Consider the following 16,276-nt stretch of genomic DNA (forward strand, 5'->3'; position numbering starts at 1 on the left):
TGAATATACTTCCGTATTCATTCAAGAACAAGAAAAATATCCAACTTCCATTGTTGGGGTAGTAATATTTTCTGTCTTTTAATATATTAAAAAAATAAAAATAAAATGAAAAGTCAGTCTTTTGTTCATGTACAGGGAAGCAAACAAAAATCTGTGCAAACTGTTGGTGATAGCGTCCAAATTTCCTCTCAGTACCACAGTGTCATCGTTGTTTTACTGCAGTCAAAGGAATGGTTTGAGCTGGCACGTAGTGAAAGCAAGATCAGGATCTTATCCCAGATGTATGATGCATTTTCAAACTGGAGAGCTGTGATGTGAACTGACAGCAGTTTTCCCAGATGAAATTAAATAAACTCACTGAACTTTCTGGCAAGGCTTCACTGTTTCATCAGTTAGGCAAATCATTGTGTTAATTCATCGGAAAACAATAAGATGCTCCAAAATGAAAATTTCCTTGCTCCTCAATGAAAATTTAACATGCCATACATGTATATGTAAACAGTAGAACCATTATCAGTTTTTTTTTTCCAGTGGCTTTTGCTGCCTCAATGATGTGTTAGACTGATGCCAACTCTCTGAAGTTTATGCATCACAAGTCCAGCAAGGACTTTGAACTTCATTGCCCTCACAGTTCCTGGATTCCTGGGGGAATCCTTCAGCTAAGAAAAGGTTGCAAGTGTGACTTCCTTATGCTCCTTGACCTAAAAGAACTTTCTTCTCATTTCTACACAGTAAAACACTTTCTATTGAATCTGTCCTTCAGATATGAACTCTGCCCTGAGATCATTCTTCAGCTTTATCTTTGATCTAAATGTTCCATTCCTCCATTTTACTTCTATTATGTTTTTTTTTTAATTTTACCACTAGGAATAGAACTCTTTTCACATACCCCTGACTTGCACATGTGACACAGCACTGCCAGAGTGTCTGATAGCTTCAAAGATTTTCCTGTGGAATTCAAAATTCCCCATCCTTCAATGGTTGAGGGGGAAGACTCACTTGTGTACTCACTAGAGAGTCACTGTGACAGGGCTCAGAGTTTGCAAGCATCTGAAGGTTCAAAAGATATTGAAGTCTCTCTACACACTATTAGAATGCCTTGCACCTCATAGAGAAGAGTGCTGGTGGAAAGTAACTTTTGTCTTCACCTAGTAGGTATCTCGAAGTGTTTTCTTTCAAAAGAAAGAAAACTGTGAACTGAAGGGGAGAAGGAAAGGAACAACTCAAAGGAAGTAAAGGTGGTTTGTTTTTGTTTGCTTTGTCTGTTTTTTGTTTGTTTATTTGTTTTTCCCTGAAAAGTCTGCAAATTAGGTAGAGATACACTTTGGCTGAATGTATAGATGTCTGTGAAAAAGGAGAAACAATTGTCAAAAAACTTAGTAGAAACATGCCTGTTGTATTTCATCTGGAGTAATTTCAAAGTGATTTATTAGTACTTTGAACCTGAAATTTCCTGGTGAAACCAAAGATCTATCTATAGTGATTAGCAGGGTATGCACTGCTCAGACTGAGACTTTCATTTCTTCTGATTTAACGAAAAATTACTTATCTAACTCTAGATGAAGGTACATCAGAGTAATTAAATGCTAATAGCAGACAAAGGGCAAATTTACAAGAGGAAAATACATGTCTGCAGTGATTCTGAAGGAAGAGTACTAATTGATTAAAAAAAATATGAAGGAAAAATAATCAAGGCAACATGAAGCAATGTATTTTCTAACTTGAAATTTAACTGTGTAGATAGACTCAGAGAAAAAAATCCACAATTCAGTAACTGTTTTTCTAACTATCTATCTTGGATCACTTCCTATATTTGTGCTACTGAAGACCTGTGCAAAGAGGAAAATGGAACTGTCTGACATCCCTGGTTGTCCTCTGGTTGTATAGCTTTTATGCACAGGTTTGTTTTTCCTATTAAAAAAGAAATCACATATTTGCTTTCAAAAAAAAATCTGATTAAAAATTTTTATTCACTAATACTGTGCATTCAGTTCACGAGGATCTTAAAAGCAACCATAACTTCAAGGGAAATTTTGCTGTCAAGACAGCCAGGCACCAGCTGGAGCTTGGCAGAGGAGAAGTAGAACCACAGTGGAGTTTTTGTAAGAGCAAGCAAGTAGCCCTGGGACTGTGCACCTCCCCAAGAAGAGTATACTTTCAGGCACCAAACAATTATTTTATTCTGTTCACTCAGTCTCTTGTTTACCTTAATCTTCCAAAGTCCCCCTAACTATAGGCAAAATTTTACTTCTTCAGGAGAAGAAATAAGCAGATCTAAAGGTGAAATTCCTTCTCCTATGTCTCATGGAGGCTGGGAGGCTGGTGTTCTTTGCATTCCTACTAAAAAACACAGTGTTAGGAAGGACAAGGGAGTGGAAGTGGAGGATTTCCACATCTAGATCTCTGCAAGATTAGTTTTCCTTCCCATTCTTCGTACAATTGGAGACCTTCAAAATCATACATCCAAAAATAAGCAAGCCCCCAAACTAAGAAATAAAGCCAGAATAGCCAACGACTCTTTTGATTTGTGCAATGACTAGGAGACTGTGCGTATGGATTTTCTACAATGCTGCCATTTCTGAGCTGTTGGTGAGAGCATAGTGGCTGTCTCCTCTCCTTTCAGAAACTCTGCTGTGGTCACAGTAGTTCACATGATGAAATTCCTATTTAAAAAAAAAAAAAACAACACTTTAAATACCACACAAAAATTTCAATAGGAAAAAAGCTTATTTCTTTTGGTCTGGTCCCAAGAATCCTCAGCATGCAAATGCAACTCTGAGAACACTCAAGCAAAGAAAAGAGATAATAGTAGGAAACTTCTTGGAATCATGGTTCATGTAGAGCAACAGAAAATGAGGTCTACTATTTCCAGAGCAGTTATTTAGGGTTTTAAGTTCCCTTTCACATCTCTTTGTCTTCAACAGAGAACTCCAAACAGGACAAGACAGAAGTGTTTTCGTAAATGCAAATATGGCGTCTGAACCCAGAAATGCAGGGGCAGATGCAACACCAAAGACATAGCTCATCCTGACTCCAAGGAGTAGCCAAGGCAATCCCCCTTTGCTTCTAGAAGTAGCTCTTAAGGCATGCTCTTGAGGTGAGCTCACATCACCAACCAGCATCCCATGTTTGATTCCAACAAGCAACTCAAAAATAATTTTTTCATAACACTTAAATTACTTAAATCTCATAGTCCTTTTGGAAACTAATTAGGCAGACTTTTCAGTCACTTAAGTCTGTTTAAGCATTAACTCTATGCCTAATGCTATATTTAAACATATGGATACAATATGTTTGTATAAATACAGACAGGTGTCCCTATAAATACTTTTAGAAAGAGCAATGAAAAAGGAATGTAAAGTAATAATGATGCTGCAACCTTGAGGTTAAACATTCATTTTCTGTTTGAGAGAAAGAAAAGAACAAATATAGGTTTCATATTTGAACATTTGTCACTACACTTCCGTATCCTCAGCCTGACACCGTTATGAAATGCTTATGCAAGTACATTAAATTTTAATGGTGATTGAACACTATTTTTCCTTGGCTACATGTTTTAAATTAATACAAAATTTCACTGGAGGCTAAGGAGAGCTGTCTCTTTGTGTACTTTGGTTCACTCATGGTGAGAGTTAGGGCACATTAAAAAGTAGCTGGGACAAATTTTGAGGAACTAAGTCTAGTCTCTTAATGAGATTCCATTACAGATGTAATACAAGATAATTTTTTAGTAATAAATGTCACTGTTCTCACAGAATGAAGTCAGGGAAGAAACTGCATTTGGAGAACAATATGTATGTTTTCCATATTTGGCATTTTTTAAATTTTCCCTTCCTGATCTTCTTAGTATGCTTTCTCATGTGCAACTGCTGCCTTAGGCAGGTCAAATATCATTATAAATTCCTGAAAGCAAAGTGCCAGAATAATATCCTCAGATGGTCTAAAGAAAGAAGAGACGGAGGCTGGGGCAGAGAAGTGGAAAAAACATCCAGGAGCAGGAGGGACTTTTGCAAGTAGGCTTGGGATCAGGGAGTGGTGAAATGTCAAGGAAGAAGGGGCTCTTGGGAGCACATTCACTCAGATAAAGCTCTCATACAGAACTTCATTAATACTCAAAGTTTGCATGCATAGCTATACTATATGCATACCAAACATTTTATTTCAGTACATTTGCTTAGCTAAATCTTCAATAAAGATGTTGTTTTCATCATCTTGACAGACCACAATGGTGGTCTTTATGGACCATAGGATGCTGAGGATGCTGGGAGAGGGAGGAAGAAAATGATAACTAAGGTTCGGTTAGTGTTCAGGACTCCTAAGCATTTCTAATATTAGCATATGCTAATTTGTCAAAGCTGTTTCTTGAAATTTTGAGTGTCTCCTGGGTCTGCTTTCCGTTTTCACAGTGCAGAAAGGAAAAGAAATCCATGCTTCAAAGTTAGCAATACTGCAAGAGCAAAAATCAAAATATTTACAAAAGGTAAATCTAGTCCCTTTTCATGAGGTTACTTCTCATTGCAACCTATCTTCTTCAGACATACATCAAGAAATACATATATCAAGCATCTATACTTACAATCAAATGGACATCTGTTTTGGCACTGATTAAACACCTTGTCACTAATTTTTGCAGGCAAGCTTTGCATTGTCACTTATTCTATAGGGTTATGGAATCCTCTTAGCAGATGGGCAGAGTTCAGTCTAATTACATACAATTTAACAATTTAACAGCTGTGTAGTGGTTTATGTGAATTATTTGCATAAGCAAATGTTTATCACATGGTAACCCACAAGTTTTCCCAGTAATAATTAAGAAAGCTGTTGTGCTATTAATTTCAACAGTTATTAATTAGTAATGCTTACTTTTGTCACAATTTTCTGACAGAAGCAACATGTTGGACTGCAATGATGTCTTATATTAATCCACCTATTCTTTAGTGTTATCTTCACAAAGAAAAACTGGCAGGTAAAGCTGCCTTTCTTTTAGGCTGTTCTGTTGAAGCACAGCCCTGAGAGAAGCCAGTTCACGAAGTAGCTTTTGGCTTGTTAAGAAGTTTGTTAGGATATAACAGATGAAATCCTTGCTCCACTAAAATCAATTATAATATTTCCATTGACACTAGTTCTGCCAGAATCTCACTCAGAGCACTTTCTTATGCATAAAAATAAACAAGACAGACAAATAAACAAACAAACAAAAAACCAAATATGGTAAGACTGTTAGTGTTTGCTTGCTTACCACGAAACTAGTGGAACAGAAGTACTTTGGAGCAAAGGTAGAATTCAGATAGAATTTCTCATAAATAACGGTGAATGCTTTCATCTTGTGTTCCAACACTTGTAACACACTGAAGAGTAAAAAAATTTAACTTCTGTAATTTCTGGAGATTTGAGGATGGCATCCCACTTTTCAATGGAGGCATGCAGGTCTTTTGTTTTTCTGTTATCTGGTTGAGGATATAGCAAAAAATACTCTGCTTTTGTACTAACATTAAGAAGCCTATGCAGCAATGGCACAGGTGAATGTGTTGCAATCTGGCGCAGTAAATATCTTCCATAGGAACTAATTTCTTACTAGACTTAAATATTTTGTGAGAAAAAGGTACAATAAATCTTCCAGATGACATGACATAAATTCTCGAGCTCATTCAGACAAAACTCAATCTGATTTTTACAGAGTGAAATACAAAATGAGTCTGCAAAAATCAAATTATGAGCTTCACCATGAGACACCAATGATCTGTGCCACAGGAATTATTCTGCAGATAACACTGTAACATCTTTTCAGAGTAGTATGTGGCAGAGCAGGCATGAACATAAGGGTTCACAGTTCCTCTCCACACATGACAACCTACCACAGTTTCACCCATCTTTGGGAGTACTGGAATGAGGCAAAGTACACTGAAAATCTTATGTTGCGACTTTTAGAATTCAAAAAAGATGAGACCCTCCCTGGAGCTCCCAGAGGACCTGAACTCTGTTGGCAGCATTATTCATAATACCAGAGCTCCTTTCTGCTCTGAGGGAATGACTGCTGACAGCAGTTTCCAACAGCATAATGTTCATCGAAGTCTGGTGGAAATTTGTGAAGCAAGTCATGGTGTAACCAGTATGGTAAAAGAAGCCCAGACCACTTCTAGAAATATCTGATTTTATTTCCAATTTGTCACAAGTTGATAGCCAGTCTCTGCTTGCGGTTTGGCTGCCTTTGACACAGCCAGGCTTCCAGGCTTGTAAGAGTGGCTGTCCATTTCCCCTGAATACATCTTCAATCATGGACTCCGGGTAGGCTGAATGACTTCTTGTCCTTAGCAATAGTTACAAAATTCAGTGTTACCTCACTTTATTTATTTTAGTATACTGAACACATTTCCAAAGCTGGAGTTTGTTTTCTCTCTGCCCCATCCTTCCACCAAGATTATCCCCCTTGACTTTTATTCCTTTTTTTGCAGCTGGCATTTCTTTTCCAGATATATATATCCAGATATATCCCATCTCATGCCCACCTTGTTCCCCTTTGTTCTATGCACCTTCAGCCTTCTCCATGCTCCCTCATCTACTTCTCTTTCTTCTGAGTTGTTCTCACTTACCTCCATTCCACTACCCTCACCCTTGCATCTCAGAACAAACAAAAACTTCAGAAACAAACAGAAAAAAGTACCACTCATGAAAATAGCTCTCCTTTCCACTCCCCTCATGGGATTTCAGGGGCAGGAGTAGAACAGAACTAACAATCTATCTTGGGAGTGTTGTAGCCCTGGAACACATTCAACCACACCAAACCTTGGGGTTGTACCACTTGGGAAGGTTTGGCTAGGACATGACTACCCCTCTGCTCCCAGACAACTTGCAGATGTCTCTCATGACCTGCTCCACAGGGAGAAACTATCATCAAAGGAATATTTGAAGAGAGGGTGGACAATTTCTGGAAATATGCTCTCCCACCCCACCCTGTAGCTTTCTCACAGAGGTTTTCCATGTGAGCAAAATCAGGGATGATCCAACCCTTAATTTCTCCCCACACCACGTCAGTGCAATTAATAAACTAGATATGGAGTAAGCAACAGTGGATTTCAGTCCACTGTTTTTTAAAATTGTACTCACTGAACAATGTTTTCATGTGTTGCATCAGGATTTATTTTCTTTCTGCTGACACTCAATATCAGTAGATATTAGAGAGCAGAGATAATCACTTGGGTAATTTACTCTACCTCCTTGTTCCACTAGAATTTGGTATTCATAGATTCCTACACACTTCCCATTAGTTTACCTTGATTACATGCAATGATTGTGATTCTGCATCTTCCCTCATCTGCCCAGTGCTCTGGGCAGACTGATCTAGTGGGGAGCAACCCTACCCATGGCTGAGAAGATTAGAACTGGATGGTCTTTAAGGTCTCTACCAACAAAAGTCATTCTATGATTCTATAATTCTATAATTCTATTATTCTGTTATTCTATTATTCAGTGACCATTATTTTTAAGACTGCTTCAGTATCTATGGCATGGTATAATGAGATCTGCGATGTAATGCTGTCACAAAAGCCAAAGCCCTAAAAACACGACAGGTACCAATGATGCCTAGGTGTTAAGAAAAAAAATTCAGGGAATTCCCCTCTTGCCAAATTATCTGAATTCCCCTACATAAATCACTAGTGCACTCTTCCACCCATTGCCTCTGTGGAAGGAAGGATAACATTCCTTTCTTTAGCTCCTGTATGGCAGTAATGAGTCCTATCATGGTGAAAATATAATGAGATTGCTGACAAGGCCAGAAAATTTTTTAGTTTTGAAAACCATTTCCTCAGGAATTAGTTTGAGAGACATGTGGAGGCTTGCTAAGCATGTAAGTTATCTACATCAAACTCATGCAGCCGTAGGGTAGTCTTAGATTCGGAATGCCTGTTGTATGAGAGCAAAGCAATAGGGACAGAACGACAACCAGCTTTAATAGGAGGCAAGCAGGAAAGAGGTAGGTAAAACATGTTAATGTACTGGGATCCTGATCTAGACAACTTTAGCACTAAGGCCAGATTTCAGATAAAGCCCTTTATTCTTCAATTCATTAACTGCATCTAAGAATTGGTGCTTTCAGGCACTGACTTGTCCATGCAGTCAATGTTGGTACAGTAAACCTAGCTGAAAAATGTAGCCAGTAAGAAACCTGTCTGGATTAACAACAGAAAATACTTCTTACTGATTACCTTACGGTATTCTGCATTACCTTACATAATCAGTAATCTCAAATATAGCCTTAATTTTCTTTTCCTCATAGTTTTTAACAAGTGAAAAATATAAGTAATAAAGTTAGACAATGATTCCTTGTTTCTGACACATCCCTCTGGCATTTTTTCCCTTTTTCAGAATGCTTTCCAAGTTTAACTAATAATTATTCTAAATGCCTAAGAGTTTTGAAATGCCTGGGCTCAGCATTCTCGTTTTATTTGCTCATCCAGACCTCACAAGCTGTATATTTTATAAGTATTTAAATAATTAAAGTTTGAACCTGCAGGGCTTTCTTTGCTGATTTCTGAAAAGGGGAAAATTTAATGGGAAATCAACTTTAATTGCATTATCTTGAATAGAAAAATGATTTGTCAATGTGCATTACCAGATTTTATTTGGCAACACAAATCCTTTCAGGGGAAAGATTCTGTTGACTGATTTAACTAGGCATTCTGCAGCAAGCATTAATAATTTCAGAAGCAGATAATGTAATCTTCTTGCGTTATTGACACGATAGCTTTTCATGTTTTGTTCAGAATAAGGAGGCAAACATAAGCCCAATACTTGAAACTATCATTAGTTTGTGAGATTTTTGTCAGACAGAATTGGTTTGTTATTTTGGTATCATCTACAATCAACACAGCAGCCCAGGTAATTAGATTTCTAATGTGTTTTCATTGAAGCCTCAGCTGAGAATCTAATCCTATGGGCTTTTGTAAAAGCAATTCCACTTATGGGGTACAGCATATTTCATTTTTAAAATCCATTGCTCTGTTTAGCTGACTTCATCATATTTATGATAAAATGTAAAGTACTTGAGAAAGCCTCTGAAGGGCTTATTCTCTGAAATGCAGTTTTCTGTCTATATTGTTGCTGAAAGAGGATGGTTAGACAGCAAGTATTATCTCAAAAGGATTTTCCTGTGTCTCTTTCACTGCAGCAAAGGAAAACCTAAGTTTCGACACCCCAGGGTGCAAGACAACTTAAAATACACAGCTCTGTTAAGAGTGTAAAATAGATAGGCTGGGGATTAGAAGGGGACACAGAAACCAGAAAAGAGATCAAGGCTGGAAGAAGTGAAGAGAATCTCAAGGCAAGTTCCTTACAGCAAAGACAGGCACAGTCATGTTAATTCCTCACATATTTCATATACAGCACATTGCCATGAGCTGTTCTCCAGTATTTTCTCTGCACTGTAGCAAAGTTACACTGATGTCATTGGATACACTCTAATTTGTGTCAGCCAAGAACGTGGCCATGTTTATTACTATATGGCCATATTTATAACTCTCACCAGCTCCTGCTGGTTTGATGTACTTAATCATCTTTATACCACTACTAAGTGAATGGAATATATTTTACACTAGTGTAATTTTGAAATGGAAAGCAATATTTATAATGTAGCTGGCATAGACAACTCTTTATAAAGAATGCATTCTCTATTTAAGAAGTTAAATTTCATTCTTAATGAAGGCAGGATAATTAAGATAGAATAAGCAGAGATTTCACCAATTAAAAATATCAGGAATCATCTCAATCAAATGTCTACTTTTTTATTTAATTTTCTAAAGAAATGAACAAAGGAGATATTAAGGAAAAAGCCAAGAAACGATCTTTTTAAAATGCAATCTGCCCCAAAAGAGTACTTCTGTATCATAGTAGGATTGCAATTATAGGGAAAACACTGACTTTCCTTAGTAATGATTCTGAACTGCTTTGGCAGTAAATCACATCTGCTACACAGAGTCTGTTTTTAACTGCATATAAATGATTTTCTTAAGTGTGTACGCCAGAAGATAACTTTCCTTAAGCTTGCAAATGAAAGCTATAATATGAAATAGTTTTTGTCGGCATAAATAGTTCAAAAATGTGTAGCTATAACATACACTGGAAGACATGACTCTGAATGAACACTGCTTATGAAATCACATCTGGTACAAATCAGATCTTAATCACATCAGAAGAACAGACGTGCACTGTTAATGATACAAACACAACAGAAAAGAGATGGTTGTCCTTAGTTCACTGTACAGTAGGAGAAAACCATTAAAGATATTTAAAGAAAGTGTTTACTCTTGCTGGTGGTGGTGAAAACATTGCAAATATAAACATGTAGTGAAGATGTTCAGGTGCCTCTTTACAAGGCTCCATCTGAGTTAAAAGGACCAAATCCTGTTTTCATTTACATCTCTACAGCTTCCCGGAAGCAAGCAATATGAAACTATATTTACTCAATATTTAATTACTTGCTCACAGCAGTGGCAGAAGTTAAACTCTCCTTGGCTGTAAATGAGCTGATGTGCTGAAGAGTGGCAGGAGCAGAAGGGCCATGGAGCAGCCCCTCAACACATGTCAATATAGGGCAAAACACAAGTCAACAGCTTTTCTCTCCAAGGCTCCTTGTGTTTTTGAGGGCCAGATTCTGCCTTTGCATACACTTCTCCACTCAATGAATTGATCCAGCCCGTAATACACAGAGCAAGTTACTAAAAGAGGTGTTTTCAACTCTGTTTTGTCAGGTAGAGTTAAAATGATTCAGCCAACAGAGTTATCAGCTGGCTTAGCTGAGAAGAAAAGCAGGGTGAGTGAGTGCTAAGGAAGCATGATAGACATTCAAGGCACATCAGGAAACGGCAACCAGCTCATCTGGTGCTGCTTGGGATGAACTGGGAGCCTCAGGCAGCACATTTTACAACTGGATATAGAAGGAATAAACATTAAGTTGCTGCAGCAGAATTATAAGGTATTTTAAACACGCTGATATCATTAAAGTAGTTCTTCTATCTTTTGCCTTCAGAAAAATCACAAGAAAAAGTGTCTAGGGAAGATACCTACATCAGTGTCAAGGACTCGGTTTTATCTCTTGTGCTTTAAAACACTTCAAGTAAAATCATAACCTTGCATCAGCAGTGATGTAGAGATAGAAGTTTGCATTTCTAAGGTAACTAACGTACATTAAACTAATCTGTTTTCAACAAATTCTTTTATCTAATAATTTAATTGTTACCCCCCTAAGTTTTGTGAACAATTTCTTCAGAATATATCCCACAGATTTAAAGTAGCTGAATTTAATTTTAACACTACCATAGTGGCCACTATCTTTCAGTAATAAAAATATACCTGAGCATATACCAGTGAGAGCTAGCCCTTTCTGAATCAAATTATATTAAGTAGAGCTTGAAGGATTACGGAAACGTTGTTTTGTGAACACAGGATTAGATCAAATTTTCTGTATCACACCCTGGCCTTACCTACTTTCTGAAATTTAGATACTGCAGTGCTAATGTTTAATATTTAAAATCAGTAATTTCACTCATAACTATCAATAAATAATCAATTAAAAATCATTGACATAAACTAGAATACTCAAAAAATCAAAATCAATTCTTCATAATAAAAATAATCTTGTATTTTTTTAGGTTTTTTTTTAAGGGGGTATTTAAAAGAAAATAAGTTGTACTTAGGCAAAAAGTAACGCTTACAAACACTTCTAATTCTAAGGTCAAATCTCAGGACCCTTTCTTGTCAAGATGATTCTATGAATTTATTTTTATTTTTTTTATTTTCCCCCTGTGGATTTTTTTTGAACAATGGTAAGGATACAAATTCTTCCTAATTATAGAAATTAAAGAATTAAGGCAAATTATTTTGCAGCACCTATTCTGATGCTGATAGGAAAGCACAAAATATCCTAAATAAATATTTAAAGAAGCATCAGTAGATAATGCAAAAATGTAAGGCATGTTTACCAAAGACTTTCCAAAACGTTAGTCAGAGTCATAACCTGTGGTGCAATTCATACCAATGGCTCACCAAGGCCCTCCAAACAATGAGCAGAAGAGTCTACATACGACTTGTTCCTAGAAAGGAACAATCCTTCCTCCTTGAGATAAGTGAATGTTTTGGTTTTCCTGTTGCTTAGTGGATTGTCTGGCTGTCAACTGAAGCTGCACAGCTTGGCAAGCTTGCCTTGGTTTGTATTTTCTGAGTAGACCAAGAATTGTGACTGGTGGAGGCAAAAGCCTTAGACAGCTGAGCAGTTTAAGAATCAGAGAACAGTAAACGAGAGATTGTGAGGAGAGAAAATAAGTGGATAAAGGCAGGCTATATTAGCCTACATTAGGATATTGGGTTTATTTTGTTAACTAAATGAAAGATGAGGAAAGATCTAATTGCACTGCGTGAAACATCAGAGGATAGCAGTGCTTCAAGCTAGAGTCTGCTGCTGATGGACGAATGGGCAGAAATGAACACATTTAGACTAGAAACAAGGTGAAGAGCCTTCCTGAGAACTGGAGCAGTCCTCCATGGACTCAAGTGCATTAGAGTAGCTTTTTTGAAATGTGTGGAGAAGAGAATAGCTGTGCAATTTTAAGATGGAGTCTGAGCAGCTTGTGAAAGAAATTATTTAGTTTGGTTGCATGTAATAGCACAATGATGGACTTGATGGCAGAAGGGTGTCCCTTTCAGTACCAGGACTCTAAGGAGATGTTCATAATGTCTGTATATTTCATGCACACATACATCAGAGATTCTCAGAGAGACCGCAGCTTAACTTAATCACAGCCTTCTTTCACAGCTACATGTATTCTGTGTTGCTGGGAAATATTAGAACTGCATATCTCTCTTTCTAGGATGTATCTAAGTTATTCATTGTGGCCTTTACCCTTTCTGGTTTTATGGGGCTGAAACCATCCAATACCTTTTCGCTGTAACTCTTCTAATGCTGTAAACATGTATGCTTTGACTTGCAAAGCACAGTGTATGTCATCAGTCTCTGATGGCATTTGTCTCTGCTACCAGAATAGCAGTTTTCAGTGAAAATGAGTAGTCCACCCATTAAATACAACTAAGTTATTCATATCTTTAACGTATTTAATTCCTCCTTAAGTAAGCAAAAATGCCTGCCTTTTGTTGCACATAACTCAGAGCAGGTTGTGCTGTAGCTAATGAAAATACCATACATTCGTGATTAAAGTGCCTTAAGGATGGCAAGTTTTTCTGTGCTATACAGCCCAGTGCAATCACCCTGTTTGGTACATTTAATACTAGCATGAGAGTGACCAGCATAACCCAGTGGCTAGTCTCATTTACACTGCAGAGCAGTTCCACCAAATTTAGTCTGTTTTCTTGCTAAAACTAGGCACAAAATCTGCCTTTTTTGCCTTAAGCAGCTTAATCTAAAACCACACACACTGTAACTGTAATCAACCCTGGTTCATTGGAGGGAAATATGGGATAATTTTCCTTTAAATGCTCACTGAAATTCTACCCTTGACTCTCTGAGAATGAAATTATGCCAGAATTAACACAAAGGGAGCTTTGCCATGGAATTCAGCAGAAAAGGGCTTTCTAATTTCATTTTACGCTACTCACAGTGCTACCATTAATTCTCATGATTAATTTAAAAGACAGATTGCATCAAGCTGTGAGGATATCTGGTGCACATTCACTTTTTTGATGCTTGAGTTTTGCATTAGAAACAACTATGTTCTATAGGAAGAGAACATGAGTTTTCACATATAAGAGTAAAAAATGAAAGCTCCACAAAGAACATAAATGAAGAGTACCAAGTTTTCTTGATGACTGTTGCTTGTGTGGATGCTCTGATATTTCAGGTAGTATCAGGGGCTGCCCACATATGTCGCTTCCAGTTGAGCCTTTCCTCAGACAACTTTCCACAAACTCATGGGTTTTTAACAATTTTGAAGACCTAGCTACTATGTCAAATTCAGTTAATCCCAGCTAATAGCTTCAAAAGCTTCTTTTTCTGAGTATCTTACTTTCAAGTTCACACACAGAGAAATGATCATGTAAGCCATGCTCCCTTAGGAAGCTGTGCTACAAAACCCTTGAAAAAATTTCATGCTAATAGTAATTTATCTAGATAAAACTGTAGGACTTTGGAAAACCAACCAGGCAAGGAAAGTAAACAATGTAGTATAATGAATAAAAAAAACACATAACACTTTCAAGTACATAAGAGAAAATACAGAACCATTTTATTTCAGTACAAGTTTAAAAATAGTCAGCGTTGTAAAATCTTTCTGGTAGGTACAATACAGTATTTATGTTTTCAGATTTCTGCAGATAAGGAAACAAAAGAGATCAAAATAAACTATAGGCCTGACTCATAATCACTGTAAAACTCATTTTGCCTCTCAAAACTCGTTTAATTCAACTAATCCATTGCCATGTCCCCAAAAGAATTAGCAACTCAACTGAAATACAAAATAACTTCTAATCATAGAGGTACAAGTTCTTCTCTCAGTCACATAACTAAAACACAGAAACTCCAGTTTTCTGGGGTAAGGTTGCAGTGGAAGAGTAAATTTGTACTGATGAAACAGAGATTAGAACTTGATCCTAAAATTGATCTGAACAAAAATAAAGTAGGAACGTATTTTCTTTGCTGATCGACTTTTTTTTTTCCCTCCTCTTACCATTTCTTTGTGTTTTATGGAAACAGCCAATAACAATGCTGGTATACTGACTGGAGTTACATGGGAGAGAATAATATCTCTGAGGCTGCTGAGATATTCAGAGACTGCACACATTAATTGTCCAATGCTTCTGTGGCCTCACCTCTTCTTGACCACGAAGAAATTTGAAAAAAAAATACCAGAGAATACGGACTGCAATTGCATCTTTCTTTTTTTTCCCCTGAAGAGGAAAGCTCATGATCTCCATGCCAAACTGCACATCAGCTTCAGTACCAGGAGGGAAATAGTCCATAGTTAGACATAGCTAGACAAAGCATGATTAAATCTCCTGTAGCATAGCTTGGTGTGAGTACAGAACAGGGTATTTGGGAAAAGTAAGGTCAATCTGGATTAAAATTTTACATCTAGGTTGTGACTGATGTGCCATATCTGGGATCCAATTCCATAGGTACCGTGTTCCATCTCCACTGGGACAGTGCCATTAAGTCCTGGGTTATTTGGAGCTTAGGAGCTGACCAAATGGTAATTTACATGTCCTTGATAAGAATTCTGTCTCAGACTCATTTGATTATATCACCCTGACAATCACAGAAGCCAGATAAAAAGTTTCTAATGAAGAAAAATTTGTAAAGAAAACAAGGCTTTTTTCATATGGAAAAAAAATGTGGGGAAATGTCAGGTAAAACTATTTACTATCTACAGCCCTCATAGATCAAGAAAACATGATTATTATAAAAATTTCAATTTGGCTTTTTAATATAGTTGCAAATATCTCAGGAAGTGTCACAAGACCAGAGAAACCTTTGAGCCTCCTGTGATGTGACTGTGGCCAAGCTGCGCAGGTTTCTTTCCCAGCTACAGGGCTCCCTGCCCCATATCATCCGCTACAGCTTTAGAAATATGGCAGGGACATGTTGTTAGGAGTAGAGACAATGACAAATGGGTGCTTCATTTTATTTTACTATCATTCTTGCAGTTCTCAGGTTTGGCAGAAGTGAAAAGTAAGTGGAAACAGCAATGACAGCTAATGATACTGCTCTTTAAAAGACAACCGGCTTTCATAAAACCCACAGCACAGCCGGTGTAGTTAGGTAGGGAGCTGTTGGTATTAATCCTTCTTCACATTTCTTAGTAGGTTTTATGTATTATTAATTTCTTCTTCAGGGGTGATAGGTCTTCAAAAACAGCTTCTCAGAGGAAACGTTCCTGTTCTTTCTGCCACATCAAATCTCAGAGGCTAAGGAAAAACAAAGCAGTAACAAAACAAACATAAGACCCCACAGAATAACAAGGAAAAGGCATTCCACTATACTCATGGATCTGATTCTCCTAGATGCTGAATGACCCCAGCTGAAGGAGATGTCCAGATGTAATTCAGGTTTTCACCATGCGGACACCCATGCAGGAAATTATACTGCATTTCTAACAATCTAAAATATATCTGGGTGCTGATAGTTACGTAGAAGATCCTGTTGCTCTGACTCTGCACAGTAAAATGTGATACCAAGGAGATATATATATATATATATATTATCAAAGTAGGAGCTGTGTTTCTTATCTGTAAATACTTTCCAGTCTGAAGATAATAATTCGACTGCAGCTATTAG

This window comes from Numida meleagris, chromosome 3 (assembly GCF_002078875.1).
Source record: "Numida meleagris isolate 19003 breed g44 Domestic line chromosome 3, NumMel1.0, whole genome shotgun sequence".
Taxonomy (NCBI): domain Eukaryota; kingdom Metazoa; phylum Chordata; class Aves; order Galliformes; family Numididae; genus Numida; species Numida meleagris.